The following is a 22,197-nucleotide window of genomic DNA, read 5'->3' on the forward strand; positions in this document are numbered from 1 at the left end:
AATAATCTGAAAGTATGTGGTTAAAAAAACTGGGTAACTGCTCTCAATTTGTATATATATATTTCTATAATACATTTTTCTGAGGTATTCTGTTATTGAAGGAGCAAAGATAAATCACAGTCAAGTGAAGATCATGGAAGCCAATTTTCTGCTAGCAGAGAACAAAATTTAGACAAGCAAATAGCAGAATCATTCACTTTGGAAAGACCAAATAAAGTCCTTCACCATGGTCATCAGAAATTTGATCAACTGGATGAAAAACACTAATTAGACCATTTTGCTACACTTACAGGCCCCCGTCTTCTGGGGAGGGGGAGGGGCCTGGAGGCTGGTCTAGGGGGTCCGGATTTTCTGACTGGAAAATATGGCAACCTTAAACATAGGTATAAATTAGACTCCCAGATCCAGCCCCAATAGGTGACACAAGCGCAACTCCACCCAAATTACATCCTTGGAAGGCCACATACAGTAAAAGTAGACACAATTTTTCCATGCATGCACTTTTGCAGGGCTATGTTATGAAAAGTTACTAGAAGAAGCCTAATGGGGTTAATGCAGTGAGCTGGGGTCTGGGTTCAAATTCCACTGCAACTTATTGTGGTTCTGGGCAACTCAAGCCCCCATTGCCCCAGGTACAAAAACTTAGATTGTAAGTCCCACAGACAGCAGAACGCTGTTTGGTTTGGGGGGGAGGTGTCCCAGGAGCTCCGCGCTAGCCCCAGTGGAATCCTGCGGCACAGCAGGACTCCACCCCATACCTCCTCACAATGTTGTACTTTTACCCCCTCTTTTACTAAGGTACGCTAAACAATTATTGCGCGCTAATTGAATTAGCGCATGCTAAACGTTAATACATCCATAGACTAGAGGTTATTGCGGGAATTGCGGGATTGCGGGATCCCGCAGGTCCTGCGGGAATCCCCCCTAACCCATGGGACTCCCACAGAGACCCCCCTCTAGCCAACGGGACTCCCACGGAACTCCCATGGAAGCAGGGTTCGTCCATATAATATAATGGACACGTCAGCCTTAGTAAAAGAGGGGGTTTATAAGTTAATTACCTGAACAGAAAACAAAAAAAGGGTTCCACCAAATAGATTCCACAAGGAAAACAGCAGCGCAAACACTAAAACTGTGGAATTGATGATCCTGTCAGAAGTAATTGCTGCTTTTTATGGGGACAGGCGGGGATGGAGGTAATTCCTTGCGGGGACGGGTGGGGACGGAGAGGATCCTGACGGGGACGGAGAGGATCCTGGTGGGGACGGGTGGGGATGGAGAGGATCCTGACGGGGATGGAGAGGATCCTGGCGGGGATGGGTGGGGATGGAGAGGATCCTGGCGGGGACGGGTGGGGATGGAGAGGATCCTGGTGGGGACGGGTGGGGATGGAGAGGATCCTGGCGGGGATGGGTGGGGATGGAGAGGATCCTGGCGGGGATGGGTGGGATTTCTGTCCCCGTGCAACTCTCTACCATAGAGATGGGTGGGGATGGAGAGGATCCTGGCGAGGATGGGTGGGGATGGAGAGGATCCTGGCGGGGACGGGTGGGGATGGAGAGGATCCTGGCGGGGATGGGTGGGGATGGAGAGGATCCTGGTGGGGACGGGTGGGGATGGAGAGGATCCTGGCGGGGATGGGTGGGGATGGAGAGGATCCTGGCGGGGACGGGCGGGGATGGGTGGGATTTCTGTCCCCGTGCAACTCTCTACCATAGACTAACATGAACGCATTAGCATTTAGCGCATGCGCGAATCGGTTAGCGCATCTTAGTAAAAGAGGGCCTAAATCTTCAGGGCAGCCACTGCGCAGTGTAAAGGGCTCTTACAATTAGGTCATGTCTAAAGGTTGGCACCGTGCAAGAGACAGGTAGGTTCAGAGGCAGAGCTTGATCAGATTGGAGCAGGTATAACGTCTGAAGTTTCAGTTAGGCACAATTTCTGAAGGACTTGTGCTAGAATTTTACTTAAAAAAACACATAAGTGACTCACATTTCTTTATAGAATAGGCAAAAAATAGGTACCTTCCTGCTTTATTAATCTATGAACCCTTTTATAAAATTATCCCCATAAATGCAAGCTCATCAAAACCCTAACCTCTGAACATCTCCACTCATTTCAGATCAAGTTCCCTTCTACAGGCATAACACATGTATCTCCTCATGTATGCTGGTCCTCCTAATTTGACAAAAGCCTGTTTCTGCTGGTAAATAATTCCTGGCCCAATCAAAAAAAGAAACTCAAGTGATCCAGATTTTTCACGACTAATATAGAAATCAATATTCTGAACAACATGTCAAGGACTGAGAACATGGTAAGAAATGGGACTAGATACCAAAATTTTTTCCATAGAGTAATAGTTGATTAAATGCAAAAGCCTCGGTCTCACCACTCCACCGCTGTTAGGATTCTGAACCGCGGGAAGAAATTACGTGGTGACTTTCATCATTGGCTCTTGTGCATTTACCAATAGTCCAATACTAATATCTCTAGTTTTTTTTATATATATTTAAATATTCATTTTCTATTTTAAAAGCTTACATTTGGAGTCGGATGACAGCAGCCACCATGGGAGACCCTTGATAAAGTGCAACGGCGCGAAACATGTCGGGTCAGGCTCCCAGATGTTGGCCAATGCAGAGATAGGTGCACATTATATATGATAAAATAGCTGAAGAAAAATAGAAAATGAATATTTAAATATATATAAAAAACTAGAGATATTAGTATTGGACTATTGGTAAATGCACAAGTGCCAATGATGAAAGTCACCACGTAATTTCTTCCCGCGGTTCAGAATCCTAACACGGTGGAGTGGTGGGACCGAGGCTTTTGCATTTAATCAACTATTACTCTATGGAAAAAATTTTGGTATCTAGTCCCATTTCTTACCATTAAATCATTGCAGTATATGGACGGATATTAAGGTTGGAATAACACAACTAACATAGCCATTATTCAAGTGCTTTAAAAGGACTGAGAACAAGCATAAAAGTTAAAAAAAACAAACCAAAAAACAGGCTGTAAAGGAGTGAAAATCAAAAGGAAAACTATTTTTCTTGTTGAATATTTTCAGTACATCCGCTCTATATAACAAAGAAGCAGAAGGAATAGGCCATGGATGAATGCTGGTAAACCGAGAGAGATGGGAAAATACATTTTTCCATAAGAATAGCCATACTGGTTCAGATCAATGGTCCATCTAGCCCAGTGTCCTGTTTCCACAGTGGCCAATCCAGATCACAAGTATCTGAGTAGCAACATTTCAGAACTGAGATAGTGATGTCATAATGCCCCACTCCAGCAATACCTAAGAGCCAGCCTCATCAGTGATGTCACAATGGCTTGAGTGTTCTATAATTGGTTCACATAAGAACATAAGAATAACCATACTGGTTCAGATCAATGGTCCATCTAGCCCAGTGTCCTGGTTCCACAGTGGCCAATCCAGGTCTGAAGTGCCTGTTAGAAACCATTCCTCTATACATTGACGACATGGTGATAAAAGACAGTGAGGTATAGTGCTGGGTGCTATAGCTTGATATGAAATATTTCAAACTATTTTTCTCTTCTTGTTTATTGGACCAATTACAGTGCCAGAACATTCTTCTGCAGCATCCTTCTTCCTTTCCTTCTATGAAGCGACCACCCAGACTGTGGGGAACCACAAGCACAAGGGGTCACTTGGAGAAATTGAGAGGGGACAGGTTTAGAACAAATGCTAGGAAGTTCTTTTTTACCCAGAGGGTAGTTGACACATGGAACGCGCTTCTGGAGGTTGTGATAGGCCAGAGCACATTATAGGGGTTCAAGGAAGATTTAGATAGGTTCCTAAAGGATAAGGGGATTGAGGGGTTCAGATAGAAATAGAGGTAGGTTATAGAAATGGTCAGGAATCACTTCACAGGTCATAGACCTGATGGGCCGCCGCGTTGTGGGGGGGGTTTGTCCTTTTTTCTTCAAAGAAACTAACCTGCAGTATGCCGAAGTGGAGGGGCCGCAGCGCAGTTGGAGCCTCACAGCTTTCGGGTCTGGCCGGCTTCGGCTCAATGGATGAACTTCTGCGACGAATGCAGGGAATCGCGGAGGCGCTGGCACCGCCAGCAGGAGACGTACCGCGGTGAGACGGAGGCGTTCTCCATGGCCCAGATACCACCTTGAGCCCCGAAGCCAGAGTGCCTCCTCCTCGGACCACCAGCTCCCCACGGATGGAGGAACCATCAGAAGGCGGTGAGGAACTCTCCCTGGAGGCTGTTGGGAGCAAAGAGGAGAGCATGGTAGTGGATCCCCTGCTATCTCAGGGGCATCCAGTGGAAACTGAGGACTTATCATCTCCGCGGCTGGTCCGTGAGCAGAGGAGCTATATCTAGGAGGGTATACTGGTTGGTGAGAGTTTTTCTTCACAAGAACCTTTTTCTATACTAAAGAAACCCCAAGAGGTAACACTTGATGTAATTTGGGATCTCGTAGCAGATCTAGCTAAATCAGTTAAGCTCCAACTATTACAGTTGGAGCATAAGATTTGTATCCAAAAAAATGAAATGAAGAATATTAAAGTTGACTTGCGAGATTTAAAAACTTCAACAATGAATTCTTCCCAGGAAATGAAAGTTTCTAAACAAATAACTGAAACACTGGTGAGAGATAATATTAATTTAAGGAGAAAATTGGAGTCTATAGAAAACTTTTCTCGTAATAATAATCTTAGATTAATTAATTTTTCCAGGGTTGCGGAGGTAACCCCTAGAGACATGTTAAAACGTTACTTAAAGGAAGTCCTACTGAGGAACTATTACCGCCATTCACTCGAGTGTACTATCTACCTATTAAAACGGAAGAAAAATTAATGGAAGATGGTCAACAGTCACTTAATATTTCTACGGTTTTGGAGCTTTTGGATCGGGAGGTAGCAGTTGCCCTAGCACCTGATAAGAACTGGCTACTGAGACTTTTCTTTAAAAACAAACAGAAAGAATTTCTTGGGTATAAGATACAAATCTAATCTAATCTAATCCTTAGGTTTGTATATCGCATCATCTCCATGTTCGTAGAGCTCGACGCGGTTTACAGTAGGAGAAATAGGAAGGAACTACAACAGAGGGTTAGAGGTAGAAGTGTGAAGAAAATGTAGAGGACTTGGGATGCCAAGATATAAGAGTTTCCTTGATTCCTAAGCTGGAGGGAGACTTACATTTTTTGAGAAAAGCCAGGTTTTCAAATGTTTGCGGAAAACTTGGAGAGAGAAACAAAAGTTTCCAGATCTGTCACGAGACACAAAAATGTCGCCGTGAATTTTTGTTGTTAAAGCCAGGAGTTATTGCTTTTTCTTCGTGTAAATGTGTGATAATCTATGTATTCTTTGATCCTAGCCAACTTACAACCTTCTTGTCAATGGCTTCTCTGAAAAAAGGAGAGGGAATTTGAATACTCACTGATTGTTGATTACCTATCTCAGCCTATACAACCTTTAGTCTTCATTTTTATTTCGTAATATTATATTGTATATTCTCGCCAATGCTACATCTTGCTTTCTTTATTTAGAGCAGTGATTCCCAACCCTGTCCTGGAGGAACACCAGGCCAATCGGGTTTTCAGGCTAGCCCTAATGAATATGCATGAGAGAGATTTGCATATGATGGAAGTGATAGGCATGCAAATTTGCTTTAGGGCTAGCCTGAAAACCCGATTGGCCTGGTGCTCCTCCAGGACAGGGTTGGGAACCACTGATTTAGAGGACTTGAGTTAAAGTTAAGCTATATATACATTTTCTTATCAAGATAGCAGATTATCTGTTTAGTATTGTATTTCACATTACATTTACTTTTGGCTTGACTTTACCTTTCTGTACAAGTGGATACTTGATATGTCATTGAAAAATGAAATAAAATAATTGGAATAACGCCAGCAGCAGTCAGCAACATGTCCACTGCAGCTGTCGGTATATTGTGTGATCCGTCAAATGCGCGCACGGCAAATGCATGCACTGATGGTGATACTATTTTGTCTTTTTGAGGGTTACAAAGTAACCCTCTTTTTTGAGGGGGGTGGGGGGACCTCCCCCCCCAACTACACTTAAAATATTCTCTTCCTATCTAGTGTTAGGTGAGGTTTATCTGAAAGGCCCTGATTTGCTCAGATTCCTCAGGCCCCTCCCAAGGGATGGGGCCTGAGGAGTCTGAGCAAATCAGGGCTTCCAGATATCCACTTATGGCAGATTCAGTCACAGGGCGCAATTGACGGAGCGCCATTGTCGTGCGCGTACTTGTCCCTATGTGCAATTGTTGGGGGTGCAATTGCTATGCGCGGATTTGTCGATGTACCGTATATTGACCCCCTCATACCATCCATCAGCTGACCAAAAAAAAAAGAAAATGTTTCCTTCGGTTCATAAGTAAACTGATAAAAGACGAGGCTTTGAATTCAAAAATTTCCGACGATTTGGAGGACCATAAGGAGCAACTGCATTCATAACAAAAACTAATTGCTTGGTAGCTATGCATGTGTTGCTCCACGGGAAAGAGAAAACGGATTTGCATTTTAACCAACTTAACTTGTGATAAATAACTGAAATTTAGCCGTACGTCTCCATTAGCAATTAAAAACCCCGAGACATTCTTCTCTGCTGGCATATTTTTTTTTTTTTTAAATCAGAATTTAGTATGAGCTCCATCTGTAAAGTTACTGTGTACTGGAGGCAGCTCGCCTCAAAGCACAGAACATATGGCATTCTCAAAGGAATATTTATCATTTCTTTTTCCCTAAAATGTGCGAGTCAGTTGGTCAATGTATTCCCCCCCCCTCCTCCATGGAATAATTGCAACAGCTGATCTCATCCGACAGAGGTGAGATATTTTCTTTTGTCTTCAGCACTCTCTCTTCATGTCTGCCACAGGATGAGCTGCAGTATCCAGGATACATACTTAATGAACAGAATAAGCAAACTGCGTAGGAAGTAGAGATTCAGATTTCCGCAGCACAAAATGCCCTCCTTGTTTCAATGAGGTAGTCCACTTTCACAAAGGCGGGAAGCAACAGCTTATTCTTGAAATAAGTACTGATCTTCCAAAAATCAACAAGCCGATCTTATGGGGGAAACGTCCAGTGATTTTCAAGAGATCCAACCATCGATTTGCCTATCCGCAATTCATATAGTATTTGATTCACCCAATCTGAGGCTAGAACAAGGCCTTAGGAAATACAATGGCTATCTGGAACATCGCGCCTATTCCAGCCTGAAACAGAGGGAATGTGAGAGGCTAAATACTCCCCCTCTTTTACTAAGGGCTCCTTTTACTAAGGTGCGCTAACGCTTTTAGCACGCGCTAAATGAAAAATACTAACACAAGCTCTATGGAGGGGTTAGAGTTTAGCTCACGCGCTAAAACCGCTAGCACACCTTAGTAAAAGAAGCCCTAAGGTGCACTAACCGTGTTAGCGTTTAGTGCGCGCTAAATCGATTAGCGCACCTTAGTAAAAGAGGGCCTGTGTTAATGAGTAGAAAAAGAAGAATTTGGGCCTGCCCTGCTCTAAGCTATGTAATATATTACTTTTCTTAAAACTCTGCCTATGAAATTCATCTTCTGTGATGCCAACCCCTTGGAGCAAAAGGCAAACAGTTATAGTGGTTTCTAAGGTGCTCAATAAACGTCTTATGTCACCTTAATGAGTACTCTCAGTGATTTTCTAATCTAGAAACATAGAAACATAGAAACATAGAAAGATGACGGCAGAAAAGGGCTACAGCCCATCAAGTCTGCCCACTCTTCTGACCCACCCCATCAAGTCTGAGTGCTAATGACCCAGTTCCCTAGCTCGACCCCCGTAAGGATCCCACGTGGATGTCCCATTTGTTTTTAAAGTCGAGTACACTGGTGGCCTTGACCACTTGCACCGGAAGTTTGTTCCACTGATCCACCACCCTTTCTGTAAAGAAATACTTCCTGGTGTCACCATTAAATTTCCCTCCTCTGAGTTTGAACAGGTGCCCCCTTGTGACCGAGGGACCCTTAGGGAAGAATATATCGCTTTCCGCCTCGACACGACACGACCTATTTAATAGACCTCAGAACCACCACTCCTCCGTCCCACAAAAGTGTAATAACGGGGAGATGCAAGTGGCGTACTCCTCACCGGTCTATTCAATTTAAATATTATGCCATTCTTCCAATTTTTGTGCTTAAATTTACTTATCTTAGTAATGGCGAACTTTCAGTTCTCAAGGTAGACTGGCGGTAAGACCCGACATGTTTCACAAAAGTTTCTTCAGGGGTCTACCCAACACCGCCGCTATCCAACTCTAGAGTTGGATAGCGGCGGTGTTGGGTAGACCCCTGAAGAAACTTTTGTGAAACATGTTGGGTCTTACCGCCAGTCTACCTTGAGAACTGAAAGTTCGCCATTACTAAGATAAGTACAGTAAATTTAAGCACAAAAATTAGAAGAATGGCATAATATTTAAATTGAATAGACCGGTGAGGAGTACGCCACTTGCATCTCCCCGTTATTACACTTTTGTGGGACGGAGGAGTGGTGGTTCTGAGGTCTATTAAATAGATTAGAAAATCACTGAGAGTACTCATTAAGGTGACATAAGACGTTTATTGAGCACCTTAGAAACCATTTATTTATATATTGAGCATTGATTGTTCTAAGGTAATATTCAAGCCAAACAGTTTCAGTCGGAACAGAGGTTTGAAAAACAATTATAGTGAGCATCCACCAACTGAAAACTAAAGGCAAAGTAGTCCAAAATGCCTCTGCACTTCAATACCACACCAGTAAAACTCCCCTCCTTTCTATCCTTACAGCATTTCAAACACGAGGGGGACTTTGCTTGCTGATGCTGCGGAAATTAAAATCAATACAAGCGTTATTTTGTCAACCTCATTTTCCTACTCTTGTTCAATCGACTGCACTCGCCTAACTGGATTATTGCAATTCAGTTTATGGTAATATTAGTAAAGTTAATTTACGACGACTGCAACTGATATAAAATACTGCAGCTCGATTGATCTTTAATAAAACAAAGATTGACCATGTCACGCCTATATTGAGATCTATACATTGGCTTCCCATTCCATCCAGAGTTAAGTTTAAATGTGACTGTTTAGTTTCTAAAATCTTTTATGATCAATTAAAGCGTTTAAGTTCACCTTTGATCTTGAGCTCGCCAAGAAAAAGTTGTTGCAGATCATTTAGGGGTCCTTTTACTAAGGGCTCCTTTTACAAAGGTGCGCTAGCGTTTTTAGCACACGCACATGATTAGCACGCGCTATAGCGTGCACTAGCTGAAAACTTACCGCCTGCTTAAAAGGAGGTGTTAGCGGCTAGCGCTCACTAAGTGTGCGCTAAAACCACTAGTGCACTTTTGTAAAAGGAGCCCTAAGGCACGCTAGCCGTTTTAGTGCACGCTAAACGCTAACGCATCCATTATATTTAGCGTGCGCTAAAACGGCTACCGCGCCTTAGTAAAAGGACCCCTTAATGCATATACCCCCTTCCCTTTTATGAAGCCGAATTTGCATTTTTTATCGCCAGCTGAAGCGGTAAAAGTTTTCTGACGCTCATAGTTCTATGAATGGCAGAACTTTTACCGCTGCGGCCGGCAATAAAAAATGCTAATGCGGCTTCATAAAAGGGGGGGGGGGGGAATAAGTTGTTACAGGGCTTCATAAAAGGGGGGGGGGGAATAAGTTGTTACATCCGACTTTTAAAGGTGCCACATCAAGAAGCCAAGTTTCCTGTTCTCTTTTCTTTTTAAAATCTTTCGGAACGAACTACCTACTAATCTAAGATCATGTTTCACCTATCAAATCTTCTGGAAAAATCTTAAGACTGTCTTGTTTGATACTCTTTTAGATTGACATCTTCTGCAATTATATTATTTATACATTTTTTGGTAAACCCTATCGAGTCTCACTTTGCGTGCACAATGCAGTCTATAAAACAAAGGATTAGATTAGTCGCTTACCAGGCTAAAGGCAGCAAATACATGCACATATTCAACAGATGCTGGTTCAAATTCAGATAAGAGATTTTTGACTTCTTATGGGTGTAAGTAATATTAGTTCACAGCATTTAGCATGAAGCAATAAGGTGTGCTAACGAATTATTGTGCGTTAAATGCCATATAGCCCATACGTATAAAGTGAGCTGTACGGCATTTAGCATAAGCTAATTGTTAGCGCGCTTATGGGGAATCCATCAACAGCAAAATTCTAGATTAATATATATGGACAAATATCTGAACATATTATTCATGGCGCACAAAGATGTCCAGATAATTCCAAGTTCTGATCTACAGAGATTTAGAATTGGGCTTAATTTTTAGTGTACATAAGATTTCTGCAGAATGAAGGCCAAAGTGATGAACTCTGTTCATGAGGAACAAAACGGAAAGACAAATATTTCATGTCTGAAAACAAATACCATTTTAGAAAACTATTTCTAGCTTCATTGATAGCACAGATAAAGGGGGGGAGGGGGTTATTATGTTTGGCACTACAGACAAATGTCATTTTTATATATTTCTGATCTCTGATCTTCCATTTTATACAGATCCAGTCTTTCCACCGCTATCAGGATTTGTTTTTATTTTTCCTCTTCTTCCCCTGTAGTGAGGAAATATTTCTTTAAAAAAAAAAAAAATTCTTTATTTATTACAATTAAATACAATTAAATAACAAACATACAGAAATATCAGTTCAACAACAGCATAAAATGCACATCAAACAATAAAAGGAAATAACCATCATCAATGATCTAGCACACATTATTCTGATCTCTTTTACTAAGGTGCGCTAAGCGTTTTAGCACGCGCTAAAGCAACTCGTGCGCTAACCGCTAATGCGTCTATAGGATAACATGCATGGGTTAGCGTTTAGAACATGATTAGCGTGTGCTAATATTTATCGCGCGCTAAAAAGCATAGCGCACCTAGGGCTCCTTTTACGAAAGGTGCGCTAGTGGTTTTATAGCACTCATTGGATTAGCGTGCACTATAGCGCGCGCTAGCCAAAAGTCTACTGCCTGCTCAAAAGGAGGCGGTAGCGGCTAGCGCTATTCCGCATATTAAGTCCCTAGTGCACCTTCGTAAAAGGAGACCCTAGTAAAAGAGGGGGAAAGTAACTAAACCATCTTTAACAGGCAAAAACGTGTGGCTCACTTTTTGATGTCAAAAACATCCTCCCAAGCTAAGAAAAGAAAAGAAAATTAAGAAACAATCTGCAAAGGTTTATCTTTAAGAAAGTCATGTAACTGGACTGGATCCAAAAACATTATCACTTGCACACGAAATAAGGCACTTACAAGGAAATTTTAAGAAGAAGGTCGCACCCACCACTAGAAACTGCTTCCTCTCCAACTGGGTCTGCTTAGAGATACATAAGGGAAAATTGACACTCGGCCACAAAACAGAGCTTGTTTTTTTCATGAAATACAACTTCAAAATAGCTTGTTTCTCTAGCTCTGATTTGAACACTACCAACAGAGTAGCACGTTTTGTTATTGTGTCCTTAGATGATTCAAGGAACTGAGATATATCCAAACTATCTGGTGAAACTAATTTGGAAATATTTCATTCTGGATAAGATGAATAGAAAAAAAAACCCCCAAGAAAAGGTGTGAGTGACCTTGCACAATGATAAATGAGCAAAGAAAAACTCTAATAAAAAGCAAAGAACAAGAAATGCGAAAGAGAGGGCGGGGAAACGTGCCTTACCGCCCTCATCTCCAGCTCCCCGCCCTACCACCTGTTCAGGAAGTCACTAAAAACCTACCTCTTCGACAAATTCCGCTAACGCTGCCTTCCCTCCTTCCCTGCACCCTCCTGACCTCGACATGCCTCCTTTCCCTCTGACTACGCCCCCCCTCCCAAGCCACTATGGCCTCTCTTTCTCAATCTCTGTTTTATCTAATTGCCCTGCCTTTTCATTGCCTCACATTTAACATCACTGTAAATGTACCTCCGCTATAACATGTAACATCGCTGTATACGTACAGTCTCTTCTTTAGTATATGCCTTTTTATTACTGCTATTTATGTAACATCTCTGTAAATGTAACAACACTGTAATATGTATCATCGCTGTAAATGTACAGTCTCTTCTATTGTTAACCGCATTGAACTTCCATGGTATTGCGGTATACAAGAATAAAGTTATTATTATTATTATCATGCAACATCAGAGCCTCCTGTGAACATTCAAGGCCTCTGAACAACCAAATAACCAACATGCTTGCTGTTCAGCTGAAGGGAATCTGTGTTTCAAGTTTCAAGTTTATTAGGATTTTATATACCGCCTATCAAGGTTATCTAAGCGGTTTTAACAATCAGGTGCTCAAGGATTTTCCCTATCTGTCCCGGTGGGCTCACAATCTATCTAATGTACCTGGGGCTATGGAGGACTGTGCCCAGGGTCACAAGGAGCAGCGCGGGGCTTGAACCCACAACCCCAGGGTGCGGAGGCTGTAGATCCAACCCCTGTGCCACACACTCCTCCATGTGCAGTATCTCAGAGGTCCAAAATAAGAAAAAGAATGTTTTTCTTCCAAAATTTTGATCGTGCAATTTTCTAAATAGTTCTAATGTTCAATGTTTAGCTCCTTAGGGGCATAGTTTTCAACATGGCTAATCTCATTAAACATAACACAGCATAAAATTTTATTTGGATACCGCAATACACCGTGAAGTTCAATGCGGTTAACAGGAGTGAAGTAGAAGGCCATACATGAGAGGTTAGGATACAAGCAGTGGCGTACCTAGGGTATGTGGCACCCGGGGCCCATCATTTTTTGACACCCCCCCCCCCCCCCCATGTAAAATTTTTTTTTTTTTTTTTTTTTGCAATAACCATGAAATGGAATAAATGGTCAGAATAGAAACAGGCAGTGAAAATTTTCTTTTTTTTTTTTTTTTCCAAAGTATTTTTATTGAGAATGGCAAAAGGTCCAGACAAGCAACCATGGTCTGTACAGAAACTTATACATTATCAAAAAGAACACAGAATGAGAGTAACAGCAACAACAAGCATGAACAAGCCTCTCCCAAGAGAAAATTGCCAATGAGAGGCATAGCAATACACAACAAAAGGCCAAAACTTGGGGCAAGCAAACAAATCCCACCCCAGAACCCACAAGAATAATAAGCCGGACTAGACCCTCAGCCATATTTTATAATGAAAAAAACCCCCACAAGCAACAACACCCAGACCGCTCACCAGACACACCAATCCGCACAACAAGCACCCAAGAAACACCCAGCCACCACCCAGACAAAACTACCAGACACACCTACCCCACCAAGCCCAGACCCAACCCCCCCTCCCCAGAGAGTGCAAGCGCAAAGTGGACCGTGAAAAGGGCAGCTGCAGAAGTGGAAAGCCCCAGATAAGTAGGTTAGCTAAAGAAAGCCCACAGATAGAAGAAATCAGGATAACAGAAGTTCCAACAAATGCTCCCACAGAAAATTTTCTTTTATTGAACCTCATTTATGTAACCATTATTCCAAACATAACATAACATAAATTATGTCTGAATTGTCATGACATCAGAAGTACATATGGAGTAGTTGCAGGTGATGCTTGGGACAGTTCTGATTATGTTAGTTTGGTTTTATGTGTTTTTTTAATAGAAGGGTTTTTATTTCTTTTTTTAAGGTTTTGTAGTTTGTGGTCGAGGTCAATAGGTTGTAGAGTTGGGGGTCAAGTGTTGCAGCTCGAATGGCTAGGAGGTTGTCGAACAGTTTTTTTCTTTTGACGTTTTTGGTTGGAGGGTGTGTGAATGGTGCGTGAGTTCTCCTATGTCTGTTTGAAGTGGATTGAATTATTTAGCTGAAGAAATTAGTTACCCCCCCCCATTCCACACACATTAATTCTCTTCCATTTTTGTTCCCATTATAAAAAAACACTGATAAGTTCCCAGGAAAAAAATACATTAAAATAAGAAGTGAAAACAAAGGCCCCTACAGATGAGAACATAACATAAGAATAGCCTAACTGGGTCACACCAATGGTCCATCATGCCCAGTAGCCCATTCTCATGGTAGCCAATAGTGCTGCCCGATTCAGAGAAAAATATTTCATTCGATCCGATTCACCCTGTTGAATCGATTTTTCGATTAGATTCACTGTTAATGACACCGCTTTTTAAGTTTAAACAAAGTATAACAATAAATTTCACAACAACAATAAATTTCACAAAGTACTTAAAAAAAAAAAAATCACATTTTTCCATTAAAGCAGTTCTGGAGACATTTGCTTGAACAGTCTTTTTTCCCAGTCCATAAGCAAGCAATATGAAAAAGATTTCCTTAATTATCTACTCAAACATTTTTGCTATTTACTTTCATTGTACCTATACTATTATTCAGTAGAAAAAATGGACTTAACTGTGCAGGAAATGAATCTCCTCATACACCCACCATATAGTGCAAAAATGTGCAAAGGTCTGTTTTTTTCTTTCGATCACTACATAGCCTAATGCCACACAAGCAGCGCTGTTACAAACATATTCTGAAGGTCAATGCTAAGGTTGACAAAGTTTCCTTCCTTGGACCAGAAGGAGATACTGACAAACCACTGGAAGAGATTCTAAAACAACTACCCAGAAATAACACCCAAAGACCCACTCAGTGTGTGAACCAGTTGAGTGGAGTGGACTAACTGGGGGTGGAAATGGGCCCAGAGTTTGCTCAGCAGAATTTCCCAGACTACCTCTTCCTCTCAACACACTGACATGCTACCACCACCACCAACACTAGGAACACCTCACCGAGTATGCCAGCAATGCTTATAAACTTTATAAAACACATTATTATATTTTCTTATAAAGCATATATTTTAACTGAACTCAGCCTTGCCATTCACAAAAATAGAAAAGTTCCCATTTCAAGCTGTCTCATGTACACTTTTCAAATCTAACATATTGTAATCACAAAACAGAAAATAAAATTATTTTTTCTACCTTTTGTTCTCTGATCAATATTCAAATCTTGTTGGTCCCAGGCTCTTGTTGTCTTGCTTGCCAGGGTCTCCTTTCTCCGTGCTAACCATCCGTCTGCCATCTCTGTTCTCCCCTTCCGTTTCCCTTCCCTCTCCCGGAGATCTGGCATCTTTCCTTTTTTTTGTCTCCATCCACAGATTCACCTTTTCTCAACTCCCCACCACCCCAGGATCCACCATCTCTCCCTTTCTGTTCCCAACTATCCTCCTATCCAGTATCTCTATCCCCCCTCCACACCATCCCCTGTTTCCAAGTTCTCTCCCTTTCTGTTCCTTCCCTCCCTAAATCCCATTATGCACCATCTCTCTCCCACTCCTCTGTTTTTAGACCCATTATTTCTAACCCCCAAAGTCTGGCATATGCATGTATCTTTGAACCCCCCCTTCCCTCTCTCCCTCTGTGTACTTTTACACCAGGACCCCCCTCCCCCGAAGGTCTGTCCCCCCTCCGAAGGGCTACACCCCACCCCTGAAGACCTGCACCCCCCGAAGGACTTTACCTCCCACCCGAAGGTCTGTCCCCCTCTGAAGGCCTAAACCCCACCCCTGAAGGACTGCCCCCCCCCCCCCCGAAGGCCTGCACTCCCTTGAAGGTCTGCACCCCCCCGAAGGCCTGTCCCCCCCTTGTAGGCCTGTCCCCCCCCTGGTAGGCCTGTCCCCCCCTTGAAGGCCTGCCTGCCTTTCCCCCCTTGAAGGCCTGCACCCCCCCCCTTGAAGGCCTGCCTGCCTTTCCCCCCTTGAAGGCCTGCACCCCCTTGAAGGTCTGCACCCCCCCAAAGGCCTACACCCCCCCCCCCGAAGGTCTGCACCCCCCTGAAGGCCTGCCTGCCCCCCTTGAAGGCCTGCACCCCTTGAATGTCTGCACCCCCCCCCCCCCGAAGGCCTGTCCCCCCTTGAAGGCCTGCCTGCCTGCCTGTCACCCCCTCCCCCTTGAAAGCCTGCTTGCCTGCCCGCCCGCCCCACCCTGAAGGCCTGATGCCCCGACCCACCCCGAAGGACCGCTCGCCCCCCTGGCCTCCCCGCACCACCTATGAACAGCCGCAGCAGGATCGCGAAGTCAGCGTCGGGTACCAGCCCTAAGGGGGTGTTCCCGGCCTTGCCGTTCAGTCCCCCGCCACCCCCGAAGGACCGCTCGCCCCCCTGGCCTCCCCGCACCACCTATGAACAGCCGCAGCAGGATCGCGAAGTCAGCGTCAGCGATCCCTGCTGCTTCCTGCGCCACGGTCCCGCCCCTCCTCTGACGTCAGAGGAGGGGCGGGATCGCGTCGTAGGAAGCAGCGCAGGGATGCTGACGCTGACTTCGCGATCCTGCTGCGGCTGTTCATAGGTGGTGCGGGGAGGCCAGGGGGGCGAGCGGTCCTTCGGGGGTGGCGGGGGACTGAACGGCAAGGCCGGGAACACCCCCTTAGGGCTGGTACCCGGGGCGGCCCGCCCCCCCCGCCCCCCCCTAGGTACGCCACTGGATACAAGTACAAATCATGACAAGGCCAGAGTCAAATGCAATTATGGTATAGTAATACGAGAAGAACTCAAGTAGGTGAACAGCTTTCGAATACCGGTGCAGATAGATACGGAGACCCAAAAGAAGGTGGTGAGGGAGGGGCAGGTAGTAAGAGTTGAATGAGTCTGTGCATAGAGCTTTTTCCATCGTCTTGAGGAGCGTGTGAGACACGCAAAGAAGGCACAGGGTCTAATGGAATGGGAATTTGTTGAACAAGTATGTTTTCAATCCTCGCCTGAAAATGCACGTATGACGAAGAAGACCCTATAATAGGAAGTAGTTCCCAACTGAGATGAGCTGCTTGATACGATAGTGGTTTTGTCACGTAAGCTTTTTTTTTTTTTTTTTTTTTTTAGGTTTTCCTTGCAGGGAGGGGTAGGCGAAAATGGAGTTGGAGTGCAAAATGGCAGGTCGGGTCGAGGTAAACTCAAATACTTCTGTCATGTAGTTTGGTAGGTGGCCGTTAAAGAGCCTTGTACATGAAGCAACCCAGTTTGAAAAGTGAGCAGGCCTCGTTCGGGAGCCAGTGCATAACATAAGATAGCATAACTTTATTTTTCTATACCGCCTTAATCAAAAGAATTCTAGGCGGTTTCCACAAAAGAGAAAAACTGGACAATCAGTGAAATACAAAATAATAACAAAAGAAATACAGCCTGTTATATTAAAAAAAGACATTAAAAATTTAAAATTAATGGAGTAAAATTAATTATGTTAAAGATAAAAGCACAGATTAAGAGATAAATTTGTCAAATAATACTGTCTTAATTTCTTTTCTAAAAGCGCCATAGGACCTCATGGCTCTGCTGATATAATTACCTAACCAGGACTGTTTGCTTGTTTGAAAAGCAAGCATCCTGTCTAAATAAGACCTAAGTTTGCAGCCTAAAATCTTCGGGTAAGCAAATAGGTTACAATTCCTGGTTATCCTCATGGGGTTATATAGCACGAAATGAGATAGCAGGTATGAAGGTGCCAATCCCCAAACTGACTTAAAACAGAGGCATGAGAATTTAAACCTTACTCGTGCCTCCACTGGTAACCAGTAGTAAGGTGTGCTGAAGATAAGGCGCACAAGCTGTGTGCTGAATCGTCCGGAGTCTGTTGAAGTGCAGTGGTGTACCTAGCATATGTGACGCCCGGGGCCCATCATTTTTTGACACCCCCCCCCATCTGTATGAAAACATGATTTTTAGTAACAATTCACACGTCACACTCACACATGAGTACCTAGGAAAAGGCAGCATCTTACATACTGCAATGAGCAGTACAACATCATACACCCATTGTGAAACTAAACAAGCCAGACTAGTACAGATCAATCCTGCAGTCAATCCTAACAAAAAACCATGTCTTTCGAACACACAGAACACACCTTCGCCTAGTATAGAATATATAATCACAAACTAACCCCTCCCTCTTTTACAAAACTGTAGTGTGGATTTTAGCTACGGAGGTAACAGTTCTGATGCTCATAGAATTCTGAGCATCAGAGCTGCTACCACCATGGCTGGTGCTATAAAACGCTTGATATAGGATTTAAGCTATATTTTTACTTAAAAACAAACATGATGCTAGAGAGAAAAGTTATCAATATGGGCTACTGTATGTTGCTATAAGGGAAAGGGAATGGGATTTGATATACCACTTCCAGACAGTGGCATAGTGAGGGTAGGAGGTGCCCAGGGCAGTGGCGCTCCCTGCGCCCTCCTGTGTTCCCCCCACTCTTTCTGCGCCCCCCCCCCCATACCACACACACACCCTCCCTTCCCCTGTACCTCTTTAAATCTTTGCCAGTGCGAGCAGCTTTTCCAGCCTGTTGCTCGTGTTGGCATTGGCTTGCCCTCTGACGTCACTTCCTGGCCTCATGACCAGGAAGTGATTTCAGAAAGGAGCCAGAGCAGGGCGAGCAGCAGACTGGAAAAGTTGCTTGCACTGGCGAAGATTTAAAGAGGTACAGGGGCGCAAGTGTGGCATGGAGGAGGGAGATCAACCAGTAGATCGCAAAGGCAACTCAAGTCAATCGCAGAGCCCATCCTGGGCTCCACGATAGACTCGCATTGCCTTTGCTTTCTGTTCTCCCTGCTTTCCCGACGCAGGGCCAGGCACATAAGAACATAAGCATTACCTCTGCCGGGTCAGACCAGGGGTCCATTGCGCCCAGCAGCCCGCTCCCGCGGCAGCCCTCCAGGTCCTTGACCTGTAAGTTCCCACCACCTGAATTGTTTATGCCCTAATCCTGAAGTACCATGTAAAGTACCCCTCTATCTATACCCTGTAATCCCTTTCTCCTTCAAGAAGTCATCCAGGCCCTTTTTGAAACCCATTATTGTACTTTGTCCTATCACCTCTCCTGGAAGCGCATTCCAGGTGTCCACCACCCTCTGAGTGAAGAAGTACTTCCGAGCATTCGTTTTGAATCTGTCTCCTTTCAGTTTTTCTGAGTACCCTCTTGTTTTTGATGTCCCTACTAGCCTGAAGAATCTGTCCCGCTCTACCTTATCTATACCTTTCATGATTTTATAGGTCTCTATCATGTCCCCTCTAAGTCTCCGTTTTTCCAGGGTGAAGAGCCCCAGCCTCTCCAGCCTTTCGGTATAAGCAAGGTTTTCCATGCCCTTAATCATTTTTGTTGCAAGCACCAGACCCACAGCCTTCCTCTCCAACATCAGAATTGACATCAGAGGGAAGGTTTGCTTAGAAGGTTTCCAATAGGTCTGAACAATAGTCTGTCCTCATTTTAAATTTAAAACCCTTTGAGTTTTCATTTCTTGCACTAATCCTGCGTTCATGAATCTCTCCATGAATTTTTTTCTCAAAAGTCATTATAGACCTCTTGGTTGCCCGTTCTCTGCCCTCCACATGCTAACATTTGTTTCCCTCTGTCCAAATATTCTGAAGAAAGTTTTCCTTTTTTCTCTAAGACATTGTTTTGAGTAGATGTCTACTTTGTAAGTTACATGAACGTGCTATGAATTCTTTTAGACTATCTTATTCTTTATCGAGTGGGAGGCTTTTACACCCAAGTTATAGTAGCACTAAAACGCCTGATGGAATAAACAGATGCAATGAACAGCACTCCCACAATGTATATTCTAGCAAGTTCTCACATGTACTAGAATGGCTTTTTGTTTAATTTCATTCACTTCAGACTCGCTTACCTTTTACTATTACTACTACTCATTTCTATTAGACAGTGCTATTAGACATACGCAGTGCTGTATATTAAAACAGGCAATCCCTGCTCTAAAGAGCTTACAATCTAGACAAGAAGGTGCATCAATACACTGTGCTCAGGGGGGAATTACAGAGAGAGTATCAAGATTCCATGCGGAATCCCCAAAGAGTAGCAAGATTCCATGCGGAATCCCCAAAAAGCAGCACGATTCCATGCGGAATCCCCAAAGAGCAGCACGATTCCATGCGGAATCCCCAAAAAGCAGCACGATTCCATGCGGAATCCCCAAAGAGCAGCACGATTCCATGCGGAATCCCCAAAGAGCAGCACGATTCCATGCGAAATCCCCAAAGAGCAGCAAGATTCCATACGGAATCCCCAAATTATTTCTATAGTGCTACTAGATCAGGGATCTCAAAGCCCCTCCTTGAGGGCCGCAATCCAGTCGGGTTTTCAGGATTTCCCCAATGAATAGGCATTGAAAGCAGTGCAAGCACATAGATCTTATGCATATTCATTGGGGAAATCCTGAAAACCCGACTGGATTGCGGCCCTCAAGGAGGGACTTTGAGACCCCTGTAGTAGATGTATGCAGTGCTGTACATCAAAACATAGAAGAGACAGTCCCTTCTCAAAAGAGCTTGCAATCTAGTCAAGACAAACTGGACAAGAAGGTGCATCAATGCATTGTACTCAAGTGAGGGAATTACAGAGGGAATGCTAAGACAGATACCAGTGCTTAGAAGGTGGGTTAGAATTTGGAATTGAATGCATCTTCAAGGAAGTGGGATTTGAGTCTTGATTTTGAATACCGACAGAGATGGTCTTTTCCAGTCATTCATGTGACTCTTCTATCTAGCACAGGAGGGCTGGTTCCTTTCCGAGACTTTAGATCTATGTGTCCTCAGGGGACTGGAAGAGGGAGCAAGAGGCAAGATGGTTTTCTGCAGTTTAGAAGGCCACTGGTTCAAATGTGTGTAAAGATCACCTTTCTCCTCTGTCGCATAAAATCCCCATAGAAGATAGTAACCAATCAGTTCAATATCATCCTTAACTGACTGAGCCAGTCTTTGGTTTGCCCCCTTTATCTCAGCTACTTCATTATCCTGCAATAGGACAGATTCTGGACCAACTCTGACAGTCTCTTGTACCATGGAACCAATAGCACAACGCATCATTCTATTAGAAGTACAATACAGTTACTTTGAAACCTGATTGTAAGCTACTTGGCTTGGCTGAGGGGCTTTGCGGTAAAATAACGTTATTCGCCGATGACGCCAAACTATGTAATATAACAAGCAAGAGCACAACGAACAATATGAAACACGACCTACTCCTATTGGAGCAATGGTCAAGGACCTGGCAACTGAGTTTCAATGCCAAGAAATGCAAAGTCATGCACCTCGGCAGTCAAAATCCATGCGAGACTTACACCCTAAATGGCGAGATCCTAGCAAGGACTGTTGCAGAACGGGACTTAGGGGTGATCATCAGTGAAGACATGAAGACTGCCAATCAAGTGGAGCGGGCTTCATCTAAGGCTAGGCAGATCATAGGATGTATACGTAGGAGTTTCGTCAGCCGTAAGCCTGAAGTCATTATGCCGTTGTATAGATCCATGGTGAGGACCCATCTGGAATATTGCGTGCAATTCTGGAGGCCTCATTACCGCAATGATGTACTGAGGCTTGAGTCAGTCCAGCGAATGGCCACCCGGATGGTCTCGGGACTCAAGGATCTCCCGTACGAGGAACGGCTGGATAAATTGCGTCTATACTCACTCGAGGAACGCAGAGAGAGGGGAGATATGATCGAGACGTTCAAGTACCTCATGGGCCGTATCTAGGTAGAAGAGGATTTCTTTTTTTTTCAAAGGTCCGACGGCGACAAGAGGACATCCATGGAAAATCAGGGGGGGGGGAAGTTGCACGGCGACACCAGGAAATACTTTTTCACCGAAAGAGTGGTTGATCGCTGGAATAGACTTCCACTTCAGGTGATCGAGGCAAGAAGCGTGCCTGATTTTAAGAGGAAATGGGATCGTCAGTGGGATCTCTGCACAGAGTTAAATAGGGGAGGGTCATTGGGGTGGGCAGACTAGATGGGTCACGGCCCTTATCTGCCGTCTTTTTCTATGTTTCTATGTTTCTAAATATAAATAAATTATAAACTGCAAGCTTCCACTTCATCCAGGGCAGGCAACCATTATTCAGGGCCACAACCCAGTGGGATTTTCAAGATTTCTACAATGAATAAGCATGCGATCTATTTGCATACAATGGAAGAAGTACATGCAAATCAATCGCTTCTTTACTTCTTCCAAAAATACTATGATACAATGAAGAAAATGGTTAAAAAGAAGCTAAAAGGATCAGTTGCAAAGGTTAGGACTGTAAACCAGGTGTGGATGTTAGTTTGTGATTACATATTCCATACTGGGCGAAGGTGTTTTCTGTGTTCTGTATGTACGAAAGACATGGTTTTCTGTTAGCATTGAATGTGCAGGATTGATCTGTACTA

The 22,197-nt window shown here is 43.8% G+C and overlaps 1 pseudogene; it reads right to left on the reverse strand.

Annotated features, from left to right (window-relative positions):
* The window catches only part of LOC117363682, a 65,279-nt pseudogene extending 44,427 nt beyond the window's left edge, over window positions 1-20,852 (reverse strand).
* Between the last annotated feature and the right edge of the window lie 1,345 nt (window positions 20,853-22,197).

The sequence above is a fragment of the Geotrypetes seraphini genome, chromosome 7 (assembly GCF_902459505.1).
Source record: "Geotrypetes seraphini chromosome 7, aGeoSer1.1, whole genome shotgun sequence".
Lineage (NCBI taxonomy): Eukaryota > Metazoa > Chordata > Amphibia > Gymnophiona > Dermophiidae > Geotrypetes > Geotrypetes seraphini.